The 10,257-nt window shown below is 34.3% G+C and overlaps 1 pseudogene; it reads right to left on the bottom strand.

The window, feature by feature from the left end:
- Nucleotides 1–8,926: 8,926 nt before the first annotated feature.
- On the bottom strand, nucleotides 8,927–9,194 carry LOC134471749 (NADH dehydrogenase [ubiquinone] 1 beta subcomplex subunit 1-like; annotated as a pseudogene).
- Between the last annotated feature and the right edge of the window lie 1,063 nt (nucleotides 9,195–10,257).

The raw sequence follows: 10,257 nt of genomic DNA, 5'->3' as shown, positions 1-10,257 counted from the left end.
AGTTGCTAAAATATATTTTTATTTCAAATAATGTTACTATTTTTAGAGCTCTGAAAAATGATAAAGACAACAATAATTCAAAAGTCTGAGTTTTGTGAGTTTTGATACCTAATAATATTTTATTTGATTTATAAAATCTATATGCCTAGCAATAAATTCATTCTGAGATTATTTGAGTGAGTACATTATGGACCAAACTTACTTTGAATACTTCCTTTAACATAAATGTCTCTTAAACACTGCTAAATTCCATACATTTATGTAAAATATGAGGAAGTAGGTTTGGAAATTTTGTTTCAAAAGATTAGCAAATATATGTTTATCTGGACAAATACTGTGATTTGCTACTTTTCATCTACAGATGAACACAGAACAGAGACATACTTTTTAAGAAAAGTGTTGTATAATTTAAAAGCAGAACCAACTACATATTTTCTTGCTCAATAAACGCTATGAAATAGAATCATAGACTAAACAATCATAAATACCTTTGTATGGAAAATCCTTGGAACTCTCCCCTTTTATTCCCAGGAAGTGAATTTTTCTTTTGCTAAATCAAGGTGGTGTTAGAAGACACAAGTTCATAGAATGAACTCTTGGATTTATTGGCTATTTCTTGTGAGACAAGCACATTATAATGAATGCTACAACAGAATAATTTTACTACAATTTATTGGTTGATTTTCCTTTAAAATTATAAAGAAAAATAATTATTGACAAAATATCTAAAATCTTGCTTTCAATTTTGTCATTTGTGCTATGGATATGGATTAATATATTTCTCATGTCGCAAGAGACACCACAAAATTGAGAAAAAATATTGCATGTGACGGTGCTGTAAAAAAGAAAATATCATAATTGAAGTGTCATTTACATTCCTTTAAAGCTGTCCAAAGTCCTTGTAATTTGGTGAGTTCATTTTTTGTGTGTGTACCAATCTCTATAGGTATGTTTGCATGAGCTTGTTATAATTTTTATTCACCTGATGGTATAAGCTATAATCTTCTGAAGCTTTAATTTTATGGGTTTTATTACTCAATCAAGAAAAATGTTTCAAGTAAGTATATAATAAACTTATTTAGTTTTCTACATATTTGTGCAGTTTAAAATCCATCTGTCTGATATCAATTCTTCAGTAAATTGGTACCCATGAGAAACATTTTATAAGTATGAAGTAGAAAAGCTCTGTCTTTTTAAGATCACTTCTTTTAAAGCATAGTCGGTTTACTAGAAGTAAGAATGAAGGTGTGTACTGTGGGGAAAACTATACATTATAAACTTTAAAAAGAGACCAAGTTTCTGTTCCCATGACTGCAATTAACTGAGTCATTAGACCTATGGTGAGTATCTATGTATGACTAATTCAACTTGCTTGTATCAGTAAAAGGGACGAGCTTATTTGTAGAACAGCTTTCATCTTGCAAAGAAATAAAGTTCCACTAGTTTAAATGTGCCTAGGATTTCAGATTTCTAACATAGCAAAAATTTTAATATTTGAAATTTTTAATGTCTTGTCTTTACAGATTGAAAAACATCCTTCAGTATCATGTTATATACCTACGTACTTAGAGCAAATAAAATAAATGTAAATATTTCACAAATAAAATCTAATTTGAATAATTATCTATGTAAATTTCATACCAGTGTTTATTTAGAAAGCGTCATTTAAGGTGATAACTAACTATGGATTGTCACATACATCGTGGCAGGGAATGTTTTCAACATATGGTCATTTGGAATGAAATAAAAAATAGCATACATAGATATAGAATTGGTGACTCTCTCCACTTTTCATAATCTTCATATTAATCTGTGCATCCACTTCCCCGCTTGGCTCATACAGCGATTTCCCGGTAGGTCTGTCTACAATTATCTTTGCCTGCGTGGTCTCTTCTTAAGAAGTCAACCAGCAGATTCTGTGAAGAAACTAGCAAACATGTCAGACCACAGCATTACCTACTCACATTCTGCCTGTGCCTCGCTGTTCTCTTAGAGTAAAATTTTTTCTCTGAAGTACCGTAAGATCCTGTACCATCACATCTTAATATTCCCAGCATCCTGTGTTACTGTCCATCTTCCTGTGTCTGTCCCCCTGGTCACTTCTTGGACCATGGGGCAAATCTCTCATTGTCAATACTCAGTGTTTTTAAACTTCTTGTTGTTTTAAGCAAATGCAATTGTTTGTTCAGCACCTGCTTACTTCACATTCTCTTTTTCCTCCAAATATTTTTTAAATCTTTTTTCATCTAAAGATATTTTACCCTTTCTCCTTCACTCATTATGGTCCTTTGTTTCTAGTCTATATTTTTCCTAACACCTACTATGTGTTAAAATTACATACATATAATTCTATGCAGTTATTTGTTGGTATACTAGGCATTTTGCTTGGTATTTGTTGATTGTGTCACTCTAGTGTGATACTGCAAAAGTCACTTTCAAAATTTATATTTTTATTCCTGTGTCCCCAGTACAGAATGCCTAGAATATATTACTTTTTGAATCTGTAAATAAATTATAGAAGTACTATAGGAATAATGAGTAAGCACAATTATAAATTGGAAAAAAGACATTTTTAAGGTGATTTTGGAAAACTAGAAACTTTTTTTTTACCCTAATACAACCCATAGTTTATGGATAATGAATATATTCAGTATTTTCTACCAAGCCAAACGTTTCTTCCTTGAGTTTCTCTCTTCTATACCATCATCATTTTATTGTATATAAAGTATATATAATGTTATATATATAGTATATATAATGTTATATATATAGTATATATAATGTGTATATATATATATATATATCCTTTTTTATTTTACTAAAACAATTCAAAACTCCTTAGGAGCTTAAAACTACCATGCTCAATGTATTTAGGTTGTATAGCATCACAAAAATAATTGAGAAGCTTTGTCCCATGGGAGACAGGGACAAGCAGAAGCACAGGTGGACTGGATATACTCTGAATTGACACCAGACTGAAGTTCCAGATGCACAGTGAATCTTGCATTCTCTAAAGATTCAAAATCCTTTAAGAGTTTTCCCATGGAAATGTATTCACATTCAAACTAATACATATACCTCACTGATGAAAACCATCCAGTGAATTTTCAGAGATTCAAGACTGCAGATTAAGGGCTGTCATTAAACTGTTCTTGCAGAGTCCCGTACACTTGTACTATGGAAGCACAGGCTGCTCATCTCCTGTTTCTCAGACTTGGAGCTGCAGTAGCAGGTGGGGTCTGTGTGGCCTGAGTGCAGTTAATCTGCATCCCAGTGAGCAGACCTGTATTTCTTAAAATATTTTTCTTATTTTTAGTTGCTTTATTGTTGATCCACAGGATTTAAATGGAGCATGAAATTTATTCTTTTAATACTCCTAAGATGGATCAAGTTGACTAAGAATACTGACAAAACTCAATATATGCAAATATCCACTGGGGGAATATGGCAAAATTGGCATGAAAGATAAACTCTCAAAGCAGATTTGGCAAAAAGCCTAAAGAATTGGCATTTTAAAAATTATTTTCAAAGGAAATATTTCTCATTCAATTCCTATCTAATTAGAAAGCCAACCATTATATCATATGTATATTAACCGTTTAGTGCAGAAGTAAAACAGAATTAAATTACATTTAAGAAGTTTTTAATTTAAAAGCAATTTTCGGTGTTCCAATTTTTTATGGTAATTAATTTAATTTTAATCAAAGATAGCAAATTTTGTCCTAAGCTTTGAAATCTGATTGCCATTATATTCTTTTTTTTTAATTTAAAAAGCAACCAAAAAAAGGATGGATACATAACTTAAAGAATAGTAGAAGATTAATACTTGTGAATATATTACATATTGTTATCCTAGATGTGTTTGCTCAGGTTACAAGATCTAGGAATAAAAAATTGATCAAACAGTTAAACAATGAAAGTGCAAACTATGATTTACTACCCATATGTTCATAGATACTTTATTAATACATTAAAAATTTCAAAAAAGCACAAAACAAAATATAAAATATCTAACCAAATATTAATTTCAAGGACTATAAAATATGATTTATATTTCCCAAATGTTTATATTGTACTGAAAGATAATTGTTATTTTTCACTGTTGTATCTTGAAAGTTATTCATGCAATAAACAGAATAATGTCCTCATGAGAAATCACAGGTGCATATTAGGAAGTTTCATCAGGAAACAATGATCATCATTTTATAATAATATATTATGATTCTAGAAATTTTCAACATATATATCTTTATCTTAAAAGTAGAAAATAGGGAGATTGTTAGAGTTAGTCATATTTTCCTAATCATTGAAGCTGGGCCATCTGAATGATTTTAAACAAAACTTTTGATTTCAGATTAAGAGAAACTTAGCTTATAAGATGTTACCAAAAATTCAAGATTTTTGGAAAAAGGTATTGTGAATTTTACTTACATATGTGTCAAGGTATTTTAAATTAATGGTATTTACATTTATTTTAATTTACCATATTTCATTACCGTCTCCAAAATTATTTTCAAATGCTATATGACATTTCAGCATACATTATATATTTTCTTTAGCAACATGAAAGAAGTGAAAGAAAAACAACTTTCTATGTTTTCTGCAGTAAATAACCAATCAACAGTACCCATACATATAGCTGAATAGAAGTGTATACTCATTTCACAGATGAATGCATAAAACATTGGAGGGGAGGTAGAGTAATCTAGAGGATATCTTTGTTTACATGGCATTATTTGAGATGTCTACAATGCCTTGTAGACAATGAGTACAAACATGAACTGAAGATAATAATAACACTCATGCTGAAAATGGGGAAATGGGGTTTATCTGTGGAAGAAGGGAAATGCATGGAGAGTGTGAGGGATTCAAAAAGACTCAAGACATGCTACAGGTAAGTGCTTGCTCCCTAAAATGAACAGCTCCTGGATTGAAAACATGTCCTGTTAAAATAGAATCTTAAAAACTGTAGCATTATTTTCACTATCACATGATTTACTGTGTTAAATCATTTCTACTGAATTCATTATCACTGAAAAACATAGTGTTATTAAAATCACAATTTAGAGACAAATCAAAGATAAATATCTCTCCTTATTATAGAATCCATCTGTCATGGTTTCTGTTGGTGGCCCCTAAGCCTCATGCCTTTCCATTATGCATTTGTGATTGGTTCATTATCTAGCATTTGCATTAGGGGTGTGAGCACTACACTGGCCTAGGGGAGGGGCCAGGATATGATGTAATGGCAGGAAGAAGGCATGTCTCGCTTTCTTGCCGGTTTCTGCCTTGCTGTTTGCAGCTGGCATGAACTGTGGCCCTGCAATGCCATGCTGCCTTGGAGCCAACTGAATATGGACTGAAACCTCCAAATATTGTAAGAAATAAACCTTTCCTTTCCCAAGTTTGGGCATCAGATATTTTGTCTCAATGATAAGTTGAAAGTAACTGAGACGGAATGTGGTACTGAGCGGTGGGGTCCTTGCTGTGACTACACCTGACCATGTTTTTCAAGAGGCTTTGGAAATCACTTGTGGGCAGAGATGGAAAGGTTTGGACATGTCACCTGGATGCATAGAGCTGGAGCAGTTTAGGCTGTTCTGTAGAGTAGATTCTTGTCAGAGCTCAGGAGACCAAAAAGCTTATAGGAAGCCTCATGGTAAGGACCAGGCTTGGGAGGTTTCTGCTGGAAAGAAGGACTGCATTGGTTGTTGGACTCCCGACTATGTGTGTTATAAGTTGGCAGAAAGTTTCTCTGCATTTCGCTCATGCCCAGAGACTTTGCCTGAGCCTGAGACTAAGGGCATGGACTGACTGATAATCTGGCAAAGGAAATTTCAAGACTGTTGAATATTGAGGCTGTGGCATGGCTACTGTTGGGGGCTTTTAGCCAGTTTTATGTTGCAAATGAAAAGCAAAGAGCCCAGCAGGATAATTTACAATGCTGCGAGTTTGGCCAAAAGGAAAACTCCAGGAAAGCTGTGGATTGTAAAGACTGGGTCCAGACTTTAACTGCTGAGGAGAAACAGAGAGATAAGAAAGACAGCCTCAGGGCATCCCAGGAAGCAGTGGGACTTGACCCTTTGCGGCCTCAAAACTACAAAAGTGAAAGAATTTGCTCAAAGGAGAAAGCTACAGGGAATCGTGCTGCAGAATAGCGATGGAGTCCACATGAAGTTTCAGGTTGGGGGCAACATAGAGAAGTTTTTTCTTCACAATCAGGTTCACAGAACCCAATGATCCAGGCAACTGACCCCTACAGCCAAGAGAGAGAAAAGCCTGGCTACTGCTCCAGCTGGCAGCAAACCTTGGCAGCATCCACATGGTGCTGATTTTAGGTGCAAGGAAAATGCACAAATTTGGAGGATAAGATGGCTTCCACCTCAATGGCAGAGGGCCTGGGAGGCCAAGCAGTGTGCCCCTGAGAGGACAATTTGTAAAGATGTAAGGGTGAAGCTAATGGTGCAGTGGAGACACTAGAAGTTTAAAAAAGCCATGAACGCGGATGATCCATGGAAATCTGCAAAAAGCGAGCAGAGAAGATTTAAGAGAAAAGCTGCGGGAGCTGTAATCCCTGGAAGTGCCATGAGGGTGGTATCACACAATCTTTTAGGAGTTTTCAATCAGATTGCTTCAAATGTTGAGCATGAAATTCTAGGACTTAATTTTTGCCCTGCTGCGTGGTGGACTTACTTTGTTTCCAATGCTTTATATTCCCCTGTTTATAACTTCTTGAATGGCAATGGCTATCTTGTGCCTTTGCATTTCAGAAATGTTTAACCTTATTTCATTTGTACAGGGGGTTACAGTTAAGACTTTGCCATAGATCTTGGAGGAGACTTGGGACTTACAGACTTTTCTGCAGCTGAAACTTTAGGACTTTGGCAACTCTTGGAGAGGGACTAAATGTCTTTTGTATACAATTTGTACATGAGTCCTGAAGGCCAGGGGTAGAATGTCTTGGTTTATGTCGGTGGCCCCCAAAACCTCATGCCTTTGCATTATGCATTTGTAATTGGTTCATTGTCTCCTGCTTGGATTGGGGGTGTTTGTGCTACACCAGCCTAAGGGTTGGGCCAGGATATGATGTAATGGCAGGAAGAAAGCATGTCTTCCTCTCATGCCAATTTCTGCCTTCCTGTTTGCAGCCACCGTGAACTGCGGCCCCGCCATGCCACGCAGCCTTGGAGCCAATTGACTGTGGAATGAAACCTCCAAAAACCTTAAGAAATAAACCTTTCCTTTCCCAACTTTGGGCATAAGATATTTCATCTCAATGATGATTTAAAATTAACTAAGATACCATCATTTAAACTCTAAGTAGTTTTGATGTTTTATATTGTATGTTGAGACAATTTAATGATTGTGAGAACATCTTACACTTTAAATTTCACAGATATACAAGATATCATAAGCTATTTTTCCCATAATTTTATAACATATAACAATGTTTTGGACACTTGTCATGTCACATATACAATACTGCTCTCACTGAAAGAAAGCTCAAACTTCCTGTCTTTTCATGGTTTCGTAAGCATCCTAACATGGCACACTATATTACTCACATGCTTGTGGTGGGCTGGTATAAAGAATCCTATTACACTCCGCTTGGTATAAAGGTATAGAGCATGCAACTATGTAGAGAAAAATATCCTGTAAACAGGACGCATTGGTGTCCCAGCCGCAGGCTCACTACATGCTGCTTCTGTCTACTACATCTCTTGACAGTTTTTATTCTGTTTTATCTGGCATTTTGATTATCATATCCTCTAAACATTCAGAAGTTCTTGAAAATGTTCCAGTAAAATGTCACATCAAACAATTCACCTGGAAAGTAGCATTAGAGGTTATGAAGTAATGGAGAGCTAGGAAATCAGTAATGGTTGTATCTTATGGATTACACGGACCCTATTCCACTTTGCTAAGATCTCACAAAACAGAAAATGGTGAATAAATGATCTGTTGTATGGAAAGCAGTAAGACTAACAAAAATTTAAGAAGGGTCTGTTCCAAATATGGAGAAACTTTTAGTGACTAAGGGCCTTTTTCTAAATCACTGTAGGGTATTTCTGCAATGCCATTTACACTGGCAAATAAACAAAATGGCCATGCTAGGTGGCAGAAGGTTGGGAGCCCAGGTGTGCAGTGACATACCAGCCATGTTGGTGAAAATACACCCTGTGATGCTCTCACAGTAACAAAATCACCTGATAACGCAGTTCTCAAAATATAACTGTCATGTTAAGTGATGCTGCTGAGTCTCTCCTTCCCATACTCAATCAAAAGAATCTAAGGTTAAATAATCTGTATTTGAATTTAAACAGAAATCTTTAGGAAAAAAATTATTTTAAAAGTACTAATGTGAAAGTTTATGGTATTCTGGCACTTTATTTCAAGAATATTTTAAAAAATCAAAATCAAATACTACTAATGAATCAATTGTTCTGTGAATATTTGATTTTTACTCTATTTTCTGAGAAGTAGCTGTGCTGGGATAGATTTTATACTACCCAAAATTTAAAATTATCTCTTGATTTTATATAAAACTCCCATCCTCCAAAGTTAAATACACATTAACAGAAAAGTATAAAAAACTATTTAACATTTTGTTTCCATATTTAAAAGAAAGGATTCTGAAATGTAAAAGGTAATTCCTAAAAAAATACCATTTCTGTGGGAAATTTTAACATTCTTAAAACTGGACTGAAACTTCTTACAAAGATGATTATTTATAAGATGTTATAAAAAACTTTATAGCTATATATTTAATTTTAAAATATGGTAAACATTTTCTTTAAACCAATATGACAAGTTATAAAATTTAATAAGAGATTTCTTTTCTAATAATTAAAAAACAAACATGCTTTTATTTTTCCCATATATTTTAAGACATAAATACTCTGTAATTTAGCCACAGTCTTTATTTTCAGGTGACTTACTCATTGGGCCTCCATTCCCTTTTAAATAGCATAGTCTTGTTCCGGAAAGGCAGGTAGTGTTCCATCATTCATTCTGTTCAGATAACATCCAAAGGCAAAGCCCACAGGGACAGATACATGTACCCCGTGGTCACTCACAATCTAAACTAAGTTCACCGTGATGACTACAGCCTGGCGGCCACCAACAAACCTGCAAGCTAGCAGCCTGGCGGAGGCCGCCACAACCTCAGGACCTGCCATGTGCAGCAACCCCATGGGACGCTGGCGGCCCTTTTATACCTCTTCTTATTCAAATTGCTTATTCTCCTCATTTAAAAAAAAAAATCAAAAATTATGCATAGTTTATGAACACAACTGCGGCCAAAGTGAAAAGATCTATGCGTGCAAACACCAAGGCCTTCTTGCTGCTTTGGCTGCATCACCCTGCCGCCCCCAAATTGGTCAGAGAATTTTCTTTTTATAGCAAACCTGTTTTCTCCTTATTCACATAACCATATCCATTGTTTGTGGCCTAAAAGAACCTGGTGTCATAACCTAAATTTTCATTGGCCTCATACTAAAAAAATCCGTAGGATAAAACAATAATGTTAAGGTCAATAATAATTAACAGGGACCTACAAAAAATAAATAAATAAATAAATAAATAAATAAATAAATAAATAAATATTGTAATGCCTTTCACCAAATAAATTTGCAACCCTAAACCACAAAACAAAATAGACGAATAAAAAGTCAAGTACTAAATTTAAATCCTTCATAGAAAAAAACCTGCATCGAAGGAGATAGGCATGTTTTTACAAGGGCAAAAACAAAGACAGAAGAGCTATCAGTGATGTAGCTTTTAAATCACTGGATGATTTCACATTTCTGAAAAATCCAACGTACCACACAACTTATCAGCCCAATTACTTAAATAAAAGATGACCAAAAATTGAATATATTTCATTAATTTTTATAATATAACATGAAATATAAAAAGTTAATTTTATCAAATTTATTCAATGGAAGAATCAATTGGTTGACTCTCTGTTGTTTACCTGTTGACTAGAATGAGTCAACAGGTAAACAGATCTATCACTGTATTAGTGATGCTGGGGAAACATCTGTAAAATGTACTCAGTGTTTATCTGTGAATCAGGATTAGGAACTAATTCATTTCCTCTAACCAAAATAAGTTTTCTTGTAGATGAATGTACAAGATGTCATTAAGAATTCATGCAGGGCACTGACAGGTATTTTGTTATGCATAAATTTCTTGGTTTCTATTTACAAAGAGCAGTCATGCCCCCAATTAGAATAACAATGGAAAGTTCCCAAC

Source organism: Cavia porcellus, unplaced genomic scaffold, assembly GCF_034190915.1.
Source record: "Cavia porcellus strain 051 isolate PalLab524CR breed Dunkin Hartley unplaced genomic scaffold, mCavPor4.1 scaffold_20, whole genome shotgun sequence".
Lineage (NCBI taxonomy): Eukaryota > Metazoa > Chordata > Mammalia > Rodentia > Caviidae > Cavia > Cavia porcellus.
The sequence above is the reverse complement of the archived record's forward strand: the minus strand, read 5'-3'. Positions and strand labels throughout refer to the sequence as shown.